The sequence below is a fragment of the Anomalospiza imberbis genome, chromosome 2 (assembly GCF_031753505.1).
Source record: "Anomalospiza imberbis isolate Cuckoo-Finch-1a 21T00152 chromosome 2, ASM3175350v1, whole genome shotgun sequence".
In the NCBI taxonomy this organism is placed as follows: Eukaryota; Metazoa; Chordata; class Aves; order Passeriformes; family Viduidae; genus Anomalospiza; species Anomalospiza imberbis.
In genome coordinates this window covers 46,395,585-46,411,680 of record NC_089682.1, presented here as the reverse complement: position 1 = coordinate 46,411,680, position 16,096 = coordinate 46,395,585, and the positions used below count along the sequence as shown (strand labels likewise).

The following is a 16,096-nucleotide window of genomic DNA, read 5'->3' as shown; positions in this document are numbered from 1 at the left end:
AAGGATCTAAAGTGCCTTCCAGCAGGGCTCTTGTTGAGGTGGTTGTCCCCAGGTTTAGATACTTCAGTAGACAATGAACTCAGATGAAGGAAGGATCCTCTGCATTTAATGTAGCTTTAGTTTCCTGTTAAGTTTCTGAAATAAATGTATATCCTCAGTTTTTCAAGAATATCAGATGAATTTGCAAGAGGTTTTTGGTTTCTTTCTTGAACTTGGGTACCCATCTTCCAACTGGCCTGTACCTAACACATCTGTGTCTTACTCAGGTTTTGTGTCCTGTTTCTACTAAGACCAATGACCACTGCTCTACCAGAGGGTTGCTTGGGTGATACCAGAGATGTTGGGATTGCTTGGTCCTTGAGAAAACAGTCTGGGAGGATATTGGAATACCCAGCTGAGTGCTCAAGCTATCCATGCATTGAACCAGCAGTGTCTGAGAGGGCACACACTGCTCCCATCTATGCCATGACACACGAGACAGAAGCAATAGCTTCCCAAGAGATGAGTGTGCTTACAGTGTATTACAAGGTATGTCTCGGGGCTTCCTGCCCACACCCTGCCTGCCTGCCCAAGCACAGTAGCACAGACCCCTCACCCAGCCAGACCCAGCAGAGAACACTGACACATTCGAGAATTAACAGGGTCAAAAGGAGAACTGAGGATGGGTCTGACTCCAGTTCTGGCGAAGAAGATTCAGTTGGGAGGAAGAGAAGAGTTCCAGATTCCTGATCTCTTCACAAATGTTCTGCTATTTTCTCACTGAAATGGTATTTTGTCTGTATTCCCTTCAGCACTCACAACACAACACAGACTTTCCCACCCCAAAACAAGGTAAGAATTTCTGGTAAGTTTTGCCTGGAAATGTGGCTGAAGTAGCTATGGACAATTGATAACAACATAGACACAAAGCAGACCCACTGTCCTGGTATTAGTTGACAAGAATTGTCTAGCAACTCAATCTAAACTGATGCAAGGAGGATGAGATGGGAAGGAAGCCTGAACACATGTCACAGAGGAATTTATATCACAGGCTACACTTCACATGTGATGCTTTTCCCCTCACCTACTCACACAGTACGTTTGTGACTTCAATCTGTTTATTTTTAGTGGGAAGAATAAGTAGGTAAATACTCTGAGCTGATAGTGCTCTGAGCTGATATTTAGGCAGGGAGGCTTGTTTGTATATGCATGGTAATTGTTGTTATGTTCCTGGGTATTATTGATTTTGGACTTGCTCCCACACACTCCACACTCCAGGAGAATAGGTTGTTTGGCTGCTATCACAAACACTCCCTGCTACTACTGTACAAACTGCTCAAGGTGGGAGTTCCACACCTCCCACATCCCCCTCCTGTTCTCTGCTAAAAAAGTTGGAGCCATTGAAAGCTGCCAAATAGGTCTTCGGAGAGAATCCTCTTGTTTGTCTGCAGGATGAGTGGAGGAGAGACTATGACCATGCAGGTTGTGAGAAATGATACTCACTTCTAAAAAATTAAAAAGGTTTATTAAAATCTTATCAAAAATACAACAGAAGACAGAATAGAGAAAATATTATGGTGCTGGGAGCAGAGGATCTTTCCCACCATGTGCTCATCCACACAATGGAGGTTTTGCCTTTTAACCCTTTAGACCCTCCCAAAGTTCTGTCCATCGACTTCTTCGCTGTCCAGTGGTGGAGTTTACATCCTTAAATCTTGATTGGAGTTTAGGTGCTGCCATAGTAACAAGCTCACCCTCCCAAATGTCTCGAACCCAGGCCACCCCCTGATAATAACACAAGGGGGTAAAACGTAACTATAAATCTATAAAACTTCTCTTAAGATTCATGTATGATATTTGCTTTTTAATCGTGAGAGTCAACTATCGCATTACTCATCTATCACACAGGTTTCCCGTACACTACACTGGCAAAAGGCAGCCACAAAGATGGTCAAATTGAGATACAGGCTCTGTTCTTGCTCTGCTTTTGCTTCCTTTTCTGCAAGAAGTGATGAAATCAGCTATACCAGCATAGAAACTTGTTGCAAGCTTTGCCTGTCTTGCTAAACTACTTGATGACTTTTATCTCACTGCCTCCAACATATCAGTGAAGATGCCCAGGGCTCAGGTTGTTTCCATAAATAAGAAGCTGAGCCTGGCTCCATAAACTGGGCCCTGGGCTGACTGACAGGGGCTTCACCCAATAACATCCTTCCTAAGGTTCAAGCATTTCACTGGTTCAGGACCTGAGGGGTGTAAAGATCAGACCAGTGAGGTGTCTAGACCTGGGAGTTTTGAATTGCCCATAAAAGTAAGCTCCAAACAATAAAATGTGCTGTTTGCTGATGACCAGCAGAGGTTTGTCAGGTGTGTCTGTCTCCAATGCTTGACCACTGCGGTAAGAAGTGATGAAATCAGCTATACCAGCATAGAAACTGGCTGCGAGCTTTGCCTGTCTTGCAAACTACTTGATGACTTACATCTCGCTGCCTCCAACATGTCAGTGAAGGTGCTCAGGGCTCAGGTTGGTCAGAAACAGTCTTAGACCTGCTGCCTATGTTGTAAGTCTGCAGTCATTCAAGTAGTTGTGCAAGCACTTGGCCCCAGTCCCAAGTTCCACAAGCAGTATGAGATTCCTCAGTCATGCACAGATATCTTCTAGGACATCCTTGCATGGGAACATTTGTTCAAGAAAACTTTATAACCTGGTAAATTTGCACTGAACTTGGAATCTTTGCACAGCCCTCTCCTGATTCCCTATTTCATTCTGACTTCCTGAGTTAAAAGCTTTTTAGGTAAATACTAAATTTTTTATAAACACTCAAGTTCAATTCCAGACAATTTACATGTTTTGGGTAACAACATCAAATAAAACACAGTATAAATAATGTCAAAAACCATAGTGCAAATAGGTAAACAAATTACAAGGTTTTTAAAAATTACTTGATTTTGATTAAAACCAAGAACAAAAAGACAGACCAGAATTTAGTCTTCAAATGGCTGAGATCAGCTTGGATTAGCTGAAGACCTCTCAACCAAAGTGTTAACATGCTTAACTTACTTTCTAGACTGCAAATCAAACTGTAATTAATCACCACTACCCCAAGCAAACAATCTCCTCTAATCTCCTTGTCATGACAATACATTTTTGTAATATTGCAGATGCTCAGGGACATCTTATAAACAAGGTGTAAGTGCACACTTATTAAAAAAATTAACTGGATTACTGCTGTTACAGATAGGTAATGGGATTGTTGGCTCTTGCAATTAAGACATAAATATTATGTGTATGTTAAGACAATTTTATTGATGTATAGTTATGTTATTGTGATATGTTCTCCCATAGTCCCCTTTCCCCTTCCCCTTGTATTGCTGTCACTGGACGGCCTTGGTAGCTGGGGCATTTGGGAGGAGAGCAGGCTTGTTACTAGGGGGTGCGGAATGGCAACTGCCTGGTGGAGGGCTATGGTCAGAATGCTGTGACCTTTCCGAAGAAGTGTGCTTAGAAGGACATCCTGAGGGCATAGGCACATCTGCACTCTCGCCCGGTGATTTCAGCTCCTTTAGGATGTGGGCGATGCAAAAGAAGAGATGAGGTCTTCGTTTTGGACCTCCAAGGAGACCCTTTAGTGAGCTTCTTCCTCAAAGGTGGTCCAGGGACGAAGAACCAAACAGGCAGGAGAGCAGGGGTTTATATAGGAATAGTGAGGGACAGGGCAGAACACTGGTATGAATGGGATGAAGGCATGGGGGTGGAACAAAGGGGAAGGACCAATGGGGTACAAAGAATCAACATAGGGTGACAAAGCATGCTGGGGGAAATCCTTTTGCTCATCATAACCACGGAGGTTATGGCTTACTGGTTGGTTCTACAAGGGAGTACGGCAAACTTGTCCTCGGCCGGTTTTTCAGCCTCCACACCTGACCTTCGATCAAATTGCAAGAAAGTGGTCTCCACAAATGTTCAGCGAAGAAGAGTTAACTGGCAGACTTTGTGAGGGGCTAGGGTTATCTGATGCAACACCAAAGGTATAAAAGTTAGAGCATCCATTTTGTGGATGAGCACATGGCGGTTTAGTTCAATGCTCCCAGTGCTATATTTTTCCTTATTCAGTCTTTTGTTGTATTAATGTTTAAGAAATCTCTGAAATTTTAAGAGTGAGTGTCGTTTCTCACACTGGAGTTGCTAAACATTATTCCAAGTTTCATAATACTGTGTGCTTTAGGGCCAACACATAAAACGGCAGCTGCTGTTAGAGGAGTTTGCTTTTCTACTAATAATCAAATTTTAGCTTGTGAAAGGCTGTTGTTTTTCTACCCTCATTTTTTCCTGGGAATTGTTGCACCAAGCACAGGCATAAAAATAAACAAGGGAATAAAAAAAAAATCTGTCTTCCTAAATTTTTAAAATTTCTTTATTTTTGTCTTTAATCCATCCACCTCCCCACTCATCAGTTGCTGGTAGCTCTCTTCTGTTATGCTGGTGCTGCTGGAGACAGCTCATTCTCTCTGCATTTATATTGCTAAATCAGGAGATTTCTCAGATCCTGTGTCCAGCTAGGTGCCCCAAACCAGCTCTGGGATTGACATCATGATGATAATTTTTAACTCAAGTTCTTATACAAATTAGCAACATAAAGGTGGAGTGTTCTTTTTTGCACATATTACTATACCCAAGGAAGAGAACTCCACCAGTCCTGCCAAGAGAAGGATGATAACCCATTCTGCAGCAGCTGCCAGGGTGGAAAACCTACACCAGGACATGGCTTTCCTGCATCATTGCAGCACCCTGAAGGTCAGCTGGAGGGTCTACTTGACTCACAGTCAAAGAATAAAGCAAGGGGCAGACAGGTCAATACAGACAGGGGAGCACAGGGAAGCAAAAGTCATGCTCAACAGAAGCCATCAAGGTTTCTGCAAGGTGTAGATTTATCTGAAGGGGAATTTTATCAAGGGTAAGGCACAGAATGGAAAAGCATAGACTCGTGGTTTTGGAAATACACCTGATCTAATGCAAGGTGTCCCTGTTCATGGCAGGGAGTTGGACTAGATGATCATTAATGCCCCTTCCAACCTGACCCATTCCATCATTCTGTGATAAGCAACAATGGCCACATCCAGGCAGGAGCAATTGACTTCTCTACATTGGAGAAGACAAGAGTGAACAATGTCTTTGACAGAACAAAGTTGAAGAAGGTGTCCCTGAACATTTTCCCACAAACCTTTCTGCAAGGGCTGTTCTTCCACTAATCTTATTCTGTGTATTGGTGTTGGGCTGGACCATGATTTTGGTCCTCCATGTTTCCTTCTATCCATCTTTTCTCCTGAAGTATTTTATCCATGCTTCTCCTGCCATCCAGCCATGATGCTTTACCTTGGCACTGAGTTTTGACATCTCTTCCCCCTCTACCTCAATACAAGGGAGGTCTCACTACCAAGACCTGCATTTCAAACACACTTCTTGTTCCCAGAAGTGAACACATTTTCCTTCCAGATACCACCTCTCCACCGTGCATTGATTCACAGATCTCTGATTCTTTTTCCTCCTTTTCTGTCCTTGGTGCAGCATACCACTCATGCTTTTCTTTCATTCCCACACTTCCCTCTTGAAGACCAAGAAATCACACAGTATTCAATCACACAGGTGAAGTTATAATCACAGCTGTCCTAAGACCTCTTCTTTTCTATCTGTGCTACTCCCCAGCCTTCATAATTGGAGTTCTTCCACCCAGGACCAAGATCCAAACTATTATTTCACAGTACACTGGCTTATCTCTATCTTCTTATCTAATTTCTATTTTATCTCTTCACATTCTCGGTCTTGTGCCTTTGCCCTTTCTCTGTGTTCATCTGTGAAATACCCTCCTTTCTTCAAAGCACGGCTTAAAATTCAGCTCTCCAGTCAGCACTCCTCTTTTCTAATCACTGGTAACCTCACATAATTCTTGTGATGAAATATTTTCTCATGCCCTGCCATGTGTTAAACTTGACTACTTCAGATTTCAAAGTGTCCTAGACAGGGAATATATCTTACATGCAATCTATAAAATACTGTTCACGTCTAAGATACCCTATAAATGTTATCTAATAAATGGAATTCATTGCACTGTATTTATGATCAGCTATAAAAGGATGAGGAAGACCAGCTAAGATGTGAAGTTAACTGTTTAAATCCTAAAACAACCCAGTGATGTGAAGACTTTAAGCTGAAGGCAGGTAGATTTACATTGGATATTAGGAAGAAAGTCTTCCCTTTGAGGGTGGTGAAGCCCTGGCACACGTTGCCCAGAGAAGCTGTGGCTGCCCCATCCCTGGAAGTGTTCAAGACTGGGCTGGATGGGGCTTGGAGCAACATGATGTACTGGAAGGTGTGGGGTGGAATTGGATGAGCTCTAAGGTCACTTCAAATCCAAACCATTCTGTGATTCTATAACTTTCAAGTGATATTTCTCTTTGTTGTATAAAGAATTTTTTTTAAATTTTTTTTTTTTTTACATTTGAGCAAAGTTTTGTTTCAGGGCTGAGTTTTGCTTCAGGGCTTCCACTCAGAAGGAATTTACTCTGGAGCATGTGCTCAGATCTGTGAATAGGCATTTCAGGTTGCTTTGCATGAATAGCAATTGTTGTGTTAAGGTCTTGACAACCACATGACCATGCTCTGACCCTGTTTGGCTTACTGGGAAAGTTGCAGGCCCTGAAGTTAGGCTACTGAGACAATATGTATTGCCATAAGTCAGGAGAAAGGGAACAAAAAAAAGATAAAGTGGCTTTTGACAATTCAGCAGAAGCCATAATGACCTCCAGTTCCTTTATAGTCACCAAACTGGTATGTCCTCACCTTCTATTTAGTGGGAAGATAATTTGGAAATAGAGCAAAAAGCAGTTTAAAATAATAAAAAATTAATGGAATTAAAGCTCATAAGCAGGTGTCAACCAGTGTAGCTCTACTACCATGAGCATGGACTGATTGATGTCAGTCCCTTTGAACCCAGCTAAATAATTTTAACCTAACCCTGCAAAACACTTAATCTTGTATCAGAACTACAAACACCTTGGACATGACTGCATGGCTGTATTTGTACAGACATAGCTATGACTTCTGTGGATTTTTAGTCTAACTCATCAACTTGGACTTGAATTAAGTAATAAAGGTTATAGACAGTTAATCAGAGAATCTCTCTCTATATAAATAACATATAATCGAATAGCAAAAGAAGGCTAAATTGAGCACAGCTTCCTCTGAGGAGCAGATAGAGTGGGGAAGGCCCTGGAAGAGGATGTTAGTTGGGTCTTATTCTTCAGGCATCACCAGGAACATTGCAGGGAAGGGAGGAATTGTGCTAGAAGAGAGTGATGATTTACCAATGAAAAGCTGCTAGCTGGGGAGAGAAGTTGCAGGGCCCTGTAGAGAACTGCTGAGTACCAGATGAGCAGCAGCTTGGGATGTTGAATTGACCCAAGGAAAGACACAGTGGTTGGTTAATTACATGAGGAGGGTTGGAGACCAGAGAAAAGACTCTAGAAGATGCATTTTTCTATTTCTGGACTATTAATTTTGCCCCAAGTGCCAACAGTATCCAAGCGACTCAATCACAAATGGATTTTATCTTTACACTACCCTGTGGAGAAGGTAGATGGCCAAAGGCTTGGGGAGCCAAGGCGAAGAGCAAAGCAAGCGATTTATTAGCTTGGGATCATAGCAATTCTGGTTGTGAGCCCTTGTTAAGCCTCTTCACCACAAAAGCATGCCTTCCCCGAAGGAGGGAACTGATCAGCAACCTACTGGTGTTTATCTGAAAAAAAGCCTGAGGATAAGGAAAACACTAATCATAGAGTCATTAAGGTTGGAAAAAAACCTCTAAGTTTATTGAGTACTCCTTAAACCAGCAGCACTGGGTTCACCACTAAACCATGTCCCCAGCTGCCATATAAGGGAGAAGTGTCTCACACACACAAAACCACAACCACATGGTTATTAATAATATTTTTCCACCGGAAAAATAAATACATTATTATAAATGTGCCAAACTGAGGCAGAGCTCACATTGCATTGTACTGTTGGGTCTGCTCATGAGAGACAGGAGTGGGATGGGTCCTGATGAGAGGCAAGATATACGTCCACTACAGCCATTCCTGTGGGGTTTTTTCCACATGCTACATGAAAAGTACTCCTGCATACTTCTCAACTTGGAAGCCACAGCTAGTCCACCTGTATTTCCCACCCTCTGAACAGTTTGGTGAAGTTAACACATGTTCCCCAAAACAACACTCCCTTGTGGCTGTTAGACTGGCAGTTCAGAACTGATATAAAACTGATCATTGCTAGGTGACATTCCCATAATTCAGATACAGCATAGTCTTCCTTGCTTCAGCACAAGCCTTTTGTGCTTAAAAGTTCTGTTACAAAAGTTCACCTGTAAAAGCAGAATATGGGAGATGCATGAACAGCAGAATAAGAAATTAAATGCAGATGCATAATTATTTTTATTCCCTTTGACACATAGAAACATAGAATGATTTGGGTTGGAAGGGACCTTAAAGATCATCTATTTCTAACCCCATAGTGAAGAATTCATTCTCATAGTGAAAAAATTGTATTTATAGTGTCATGGTACATGGCATAACCAAATTAGGTAATTTGGGGATTTTATGGTATTAACTTGATTTTTTTTGGAGCTTTTTCTTTTGTCAAAAGATCACAGAGAAGATTAGCCTGCCACCACACACAAACTGCAACATAAAAACTGATCAGGTATTGTTCTTCACAGGAAACCATTTATAGCATGATGCAGTTTGGGCTGTTCTGGCTTAGGTTTGCTGTGACACATCTGCATGGGATTGTTTACACTCCTGGAAAACAAGAGAGAGCTTACTGCATGGCTGGAGAAGCCTGGCTACATTCCTAGAGCTCTTCATGCAGGTGGCATCCAATAAAGGCACATGACCCTTTGATTTGTCTTTTACATCAATAATTGTATGTTTTTGAGGGGGACAGAGTGAAATCATATGTTGAATTTAAAACTCAGGTACATTTTTCTGCCAGCAAAATCCTTCATCATTCATAAAAGAAAAACAGAAACATACGACATCATGAGCTCATGTTTCAAAAATGAAGCATCCAATTGAAAGAGTCAGTCTTTTCCAAACATCAGTCTTTCTTCACTTCCATTATAATCCAGTTATATTACTTTGGCAAAATGATTTACTTTTTTAATATGAAACAATGAATTCTGAGTAGCTGTACCTGAAAGCAAGCAGAAATTGAAGCTGTGGCAGAGAAACCCATGGAAATCTAGGGGAGATCAGGGACAATGGTTTTAAACTAAAAGAGGAGAATTTTAGATTAGAAACTCATTTTCCAGAGAGTGGTGAGGCCCTAGCACAAGTTGTCTGGAGAAGCTGTGGCTGTCCCATCCCTGGAAGCGTTCAAGGCCGGGCTGGATGGGGCTTGGAGCAACCTGGTCTAGTGGAATGTATTCCCATGGCAGGAAGATTGGAATGAGATGATTTCAAAGGTCCCTTCCAACTCAAGCCTATGGTTCTATGAAATCCAAAGTATAATTGGCCTTTAGTTTTGTTGTTTAACCTATCCACACTACTCATGGCCCTGAGCTACTCTTTGTCCTTCGTGCATTAGAAATTGCAGAGACTCCTTGTTTTTCTATTACACAGACAAGCAGTATCCTACATAGTTCAGAAGGGACTGGTGTTACCTGAATAGTAATAAAACAGTAAATAATAGTAACAGAAAACTAAATCTGTGTGCTAATATGAGACTGTAAGGAAAAGGAAGCAGTAGTGAGGTTGAGTTACCCCTTGGTGACTCCTCTGTGGTGAGGAGAAGATGGACCAACACAAGGCACTAGCATTAAAAAGAAATTTTTCAAAATGTTTGTGGAAGAACAGGACAAATTTGGACACCCCACAATAGCAAAATGGGGACATTACAGCCACAAACTAAGAGGAACAAGGCTGTAGTCAAGACACTGTGCACAGCATGGAACATATTATGGACCTCTGTAGGCTGGGTCCCTGCCAAGTCAAACCAGAAAACATCTATACTAAGCTCCCCCAAGTAGGAAAATGTATTTTGGTATCAAAAAATTAAATGCATAAATTAAATACCAAACAACATTTTTGGTGATACTCCAACAGCAGCAATAGTGAGTGTTATTTTAAGTTGCTATTACAAAAACACATCTGGCCAAGGGAAGCACAAGACAAGTCTCATGGACAAGTCACACCAGAAAGACACACACCAGAATTTCAGGAGTGAGACTATTCTGTTTCATTGGGCTTCTTGCACTGGTTTGGTGGAAACTTGTGACTCTACAAGAAATATTATGATCAGCAGGATGGATGGAATATTACAAAAAGAGGGCTCAAATTGTAAGACTTTGAATTTTCATAAAACATCAAGCCAAAAAGTTGAAACATAAGTTAGAAACAGATTCTTAAGTCTGTAAGAGAAACAATCACCATTTTCCATAGGAATAAAATCCAAGCTGTCCAAGTGCATCCTGGTGTTTCCACTGCCTATTATACTCCAGGGTTCATGAGGGAGCTCAGAAAATAATGCAGGAGGTGTCATTGCTTTAAGTGATGTCATAGGATGCAGCAGCAAATGGGATGTCTGGCAAATGGGGAATGTTTTTGTAGTGTGGACTCATTTATTTGTGGAGGACTGTGTAGCACCCTACCAAAAAACAGGGTGAAGGATGAAAACACGTTAGCTTCCTCACAGGAGACTCCACAGGTCCTTGGGGGTCATTATAATGTCTGTCTTTGCTTTTGTACTGCTTAATTTCATCACATCCAGGACTCTTTACAAATCCCACGGGAGAGTTGTAATGATTGTATGGTTGATGTCACCACATCTCTCAGGGGTGTGATTGACTATCACCATAGAGCAGGACGGGAACGAAAATGACTCCAAGTCGAAGGCAAGAGAATGAACTCTGATTTATTTCAAATGCACCGCTCTATATACAGGGAACATCGTGCAGACTAATTTCATTGGTCTTAGAGTAAAAACATCTCACACCATTGGTGTGCAGTGAATGAAGCATGGTGTCAGAATATATCTATAAACAATGTGAACAACAAGATAGATTAGACAATTATTTACATTCTTTCCCAACTGTCTCCCAGGCTCTCGCCTGGTTAGAAAACCTTCTCTTTTTCTCTCTGACTGAACTGAAAATATCCACAATTGACAATCTGAAGTTTGCAAGTTTATGTGTCATTTCACCTGCTGTGCTCATCAGGCTACAGAAGGCATTCTCTTTCTTCCTTCCTGCTTTTCAATGGCCCTGTGAACTCCACTGACTTGTGCAGTAGCTCACGTGTCTCTCCAAAGAATTAGTGCATGTGTAACACAACATCAGCACTTTGGTCTGTGCCATACATTCAGAGTGCCACACGCCCTCCTCCAAATCATAAACCACACAATTGTTTAGGTTGGAAAAGATTATTGAGTTGCATTGTTACCCCAGCACTGCCGTATTCACCACCAAGCCATGTTCACATCTTTTGGACGCTTCCAGGCATGGTGATTCCACCATTTCTGTAGGCAGCCTGTTCCAGCAGCAAACCTCAGTTCTGTGAGGCAGTCTCCATAGCATGGGAATCTAGATCTTCTAGGCCTATGTTGAGGAAGCTGTCTCATGCTTTTCTACAGTCATCCTAACTAACTAAAGAATTTCTTGGTAATTTCCAAGGGGAACTTAATTTAGATTTGACCTAAGAACTTCCATTCCTTACATTACTGCTGTCCTGCTAATCTCTAGGCTGTAGATTACTGCAATATGACCACAAAGTCCAGGAAGGAAAAGGGAAAAAGGGAAAGGGAAAGCATGAAGTCCTTTGGAAATCACACAAAGGACACCCTTTCTGCCTGAACCAAGATCAAGAATGTGATTTATAATGAAAACAAACCTCACTCTCCTTAAAAATGTTATTGGACAGGAAAAGAGATTTCCAGTAGCTTTAAGAATGAAGTTGGGTAATTTAAACTTTTTTCTCTAGGTGTGGAAGGTAAGAAGAAAAGAGGTAATGGGGGGCATAGCTCACCTCAGTCAGGAACTTGGTAACTTTTTGAGTTCATATAAATTTTGCAAACAAAGGTACCACTACCAAATCAACCATCTAGGTGCAAACCGTGGCTGTGTCTCACCATAACAGGAGCTGCAGCTCTCTGTAGGGGATTTTGGTAGTTCTCCTCCAGTTGTCCTGCTGGCATCTGTGCACCATCATTTCCCACATTCCATCTGTACATACCATGTACATCCAAATCAAGCAATTTATCAGATCAACTCTTCTACCCAACTTTTCCAATGGGACTAAAACTCTGGGGCCAGAGTTGTTCTTGTGCCATCTGCACCTTGATTGAAAGAATTTAAAGGATCCAGGTTACAAGTTTGCAACCCCTGTTCCTCAACCTGTTTATTTCAGCTTGAGGTTCCTATTATATTTCCAAACAATAACTTTCCATAAAGCACCTGTGCTAACCCTAACCAGAAGTAACCCCAAGCCCTGCAGAACTTTCACACTGGCTGATCAGACGAGGCAGTTGCTCACTGAGTCCATGCCCTACTATCAGTTAAACTTCATAGCAATTATTTATAATACAACCATTTGATAACAATTATTTGTAGTAAAGCCTTATCCTGTGTTCTCTGTACTTAGTAAGCTCTGCTTTGCAGCATCTTCCTGGGTTAAGATGCTTTGGCAGATTTTTGTTATCATTTTGGTCTCCTCAATTCTCTTTATTACAGGAGAACTCATGCATGCCTCAGGACAAATTCAGAGGGGAACCCAATCTGCAACCAAATGAGTATATGCATCTTCAAGGAATGGCTCTAGCAAGGCTCCACCCTGACCAAAATCCCTGCTTCACAGGGAAGGCAGACCTCCAGCTCTCAAATTAGTAATACTGGGCTTGGATGTGTCACATTTACATGGTATATTTGAACAAAATATGTAAATAATGAGCTAAAACTGTGCTGTGGTCACCTATAGATCTATATTATATATTTTCATGCAAAAACCAAGGCTGCACAATGCTCAGTAACAGCTATTGCATCCACCTGTAAATTGATGCAGTTGGAAAAAAACATTTCCAAGCATTCAAATCTTTCTCTGAACACCTTTTTAATATTAAGAAATACTAGAAAGTGACATCTGATGACAGTGTTTTGTTAGTACCCTGTGTCTCTGCAGTCCTGAAGTGGGTGCAGGGAGAACTGAACAAGTTGAAGTCTGGAGAGGACTTCAAACAAACATCCCTATTTCTGGGAACACTACAGCTACAACACTTTGTTCTCACTAAATTTGTCCCTCTTCCCTGTGGTTTGTTCTCATGTCATTGTGAATCTCTTCTCAATATAGTATTTTTATTTCATATCCAAAACAAACAAAGAGAAAAACCAGAAAACACAGCACATACCAGGAAAGAAGAAAAAATAATGCACAGGTGGTCACTGGGAAAGGTTGTTGTTTCCATCATGCTAGATTTCCAAAAACCCCACACGACATGGTCCCGAGCAGTCTGACCCTGCTTTGAGCAAGAGGGTTGGACCAGATAACCTCCCGAGCTTCCTGCCAACCTCAGTGACATGTGGGCACAAAGAACTGTTCCCAGCTTTTTGCTATATGCAAGTCTTGGGCAGCATCCTTAACTGTAAAAAAACCCGTGCAGAGACTTCCAGAGCCTTTAGCTGACTTCTGGCAGAGCCCGACATGAAGGAAGTCACAAAGTACTGGAGATTTATGAGCTTCTGGAATAGTTCTGGCTAAGAGCTGTGACAAGCTGATTTTTTTTTTTACCATAAAAGACAATTTCTGAACAATGTATTGCTCTAATGAGTAATACATTAGGCCCTTACAAGTAAGGATTATTGAAGGTTTACTAAAAGTGTCATCAAAAAGGATTCATGCTAGGTAGTTTGGGCATTCAAGTGACAGAATTAGATAATCTGGGTTCCTTCCTTCCAAGCCAAACCATTCTACGGAGTCTAAACCCCATATGTAGTCCGTAAGAGACAGGCTGATATGCCTACCACTCTCTGAAGGGTTCAATAATAGCCCAAAAAGCCCATGGTCCTAATCACCCACTCCCAGTTGGGTGACAAGAGTAGTTTTTCTAAATCCATTTAATAATGGCTACAGAAAACAGGATCATGAGGATCACAGAAAATTTAAAAACTGCTAAAAGTCATACTGAGCTGGAAAGCCAATGAAAACATCAAGAAACCTAAAAAAAAACAACCCAAGCAACAAACCAACCAACCAAAAAAACCCAAATAAACAAACAAAAAACAACAACAAAAACCACAAACAAAACCAAAACAAAACACAAAAAACTCCCTTTTTTTTTTTTTAAAGAGGCCAAAGATGGAGCAAAACGAATATCATAGGAAGTTTTAAGGACCAGGTCTGGAGTATTGGACATTTCTAACAGTTATCACAGAATAGTTTGAGCTGGAAAAGACCTTATAAATCATCCTGTTACAATCTATTGCTGTGGGGGCAGTCCAGGGCTTTAAAAATTATGTAAGACCATTTGATTACTCTTCAGTCCACAGTGCTTGAAAGCTTCTTAATATCTTTTCTGTACCAAATAATTCAAAGACCCTTTTCTCTAGAATTAATGAGCAAGTTTGCAGGTACTGATTTACTATTTTAACACTTCAGCAACTTTTCACCAAAGTACAGTGAAAACACCACCCCCCACCAAACCCATCCAAGATGATTAACTATCTCTGCATACCAGTCATAGCTCCACATGCCTCAAGGTACCACCAAGTTCTCTTTTCTTTTCACAGTTTAAATCCTTAGCATACTAATGCAACTCTCAATTGCCGGTATCGGAGATACAAGGCCACTAGATTTCAAACTGCAGCATCTGTGCTGACTGGAGAGAAAAGACTGCAAATTATAGAAAATATTATCTCCCTTGTCAATCCCAGTTAATTATCCTCAATCTTACAACTGATTTTTTTCCAAGCTTTTTTTTTTTTTTTTTTTTTTTTCCTGTCAGAGTGTCAAGGTCCTGGCACAGGTTGCCCAGAGAAGCTGTGGCTGCCCCATCCCTGGAAGCATTCAAGGCCAGACTGGACAGGACTTGGAGCAACCTAGTGGAAGTTGTCCCTGCCCACGGATGGAGGGTTGAACTGGATATGTTTTAAGGTCCATTCCAACCCAAATTATTTGATGATGATACTCTACCTCTATACCAGACTAAAATGCCTCAACAACAATTTTTTCTTGCAAAGGAACCTACAAATACACCTAAAGGTACTTCTTCCCTAACTTTCTTTGATAAGCTATGTTAAGCTCTAAATTTATCATAAGGTAAACGTTTCTTTTCTGCTGGAAGAAAACAGATTCAAAGATTCTTAAGACAGACTTTGAGTAGGGGAAAAAAAACTCAGTCCCACAGTTTGGAAGGAAACCATGCACAGGCTGTTAGCAAACATTCGTCATGGTTTACTTCAAAACTTAAGGAAAGGAGCCAAGCATAGACACACAGGTGCTAAACATACTTTTTTTCCAATACAGGCAAACCCCAAAGCAGTATTTTTCTAGTTCATTATCCTAAATTATGATCAATTTTCTCTGGATTCAATGTTGCCAAGCTGAAATCATCTGCCTTTGTGTGCACCTGTGGGAATCCACGACCACCTTCACCTATGAAATCCTTAGACTTCAGGAACTATTTCTGCATTAGAAACAAAAGCATATAGTCTTAATTCAAAACTTTAAATACTTTTAGAAGGTTTTAGATAGGTTGTTTTTTTTTTTTTTTTTTTTTGGGGGGGGGGGTTTCTATCCCATTGATTTAGTCATATATTCTGTTCAAAGGGCCCTAAGGGCCCCTTTTCTATTTTGCCCTGAAATTTCAAAAGCTTGTTTTGTAAGTCGGAGAAATACTGAGACAGAAAATAGTCACCACAATGGTTTAACCTTTCCAGAAAACATTCAGAAATGTATTCTGTGATTCCTTGCATTTTTAAAGGGCACATAAATTCCCCCTAGTTTCAGTACTTCCTCTAACTTCAGTTCACTTTCTTAGCATCCTTTTTGAAAATTCATGTGTGTTGCTGCAGCATCAGAG

At 41.0% G+C, this 16,096-nt stretch overlaps 1 long non-coding RNA gene across 1 annotated transcript; it reads left to right on the top strand.

Annotated features, from left to right (window-relative positions):
* Positions 1-561: 561 nt before the first annotated feature.
* Positions 562-13,249, top strand: LOC137468781 (uncharacterized). The gene is made up of 2 exons (XR_010996177.1): positions 562-1,074; positions 12,756-13,249. It is a non-coding gene; the product is annotated as an uncharacterized lncRNA (long non-coding RNA).
* The last annotated feature ends 2,847 nt before the right edge of the window (positions 13,250-16,096 follow it).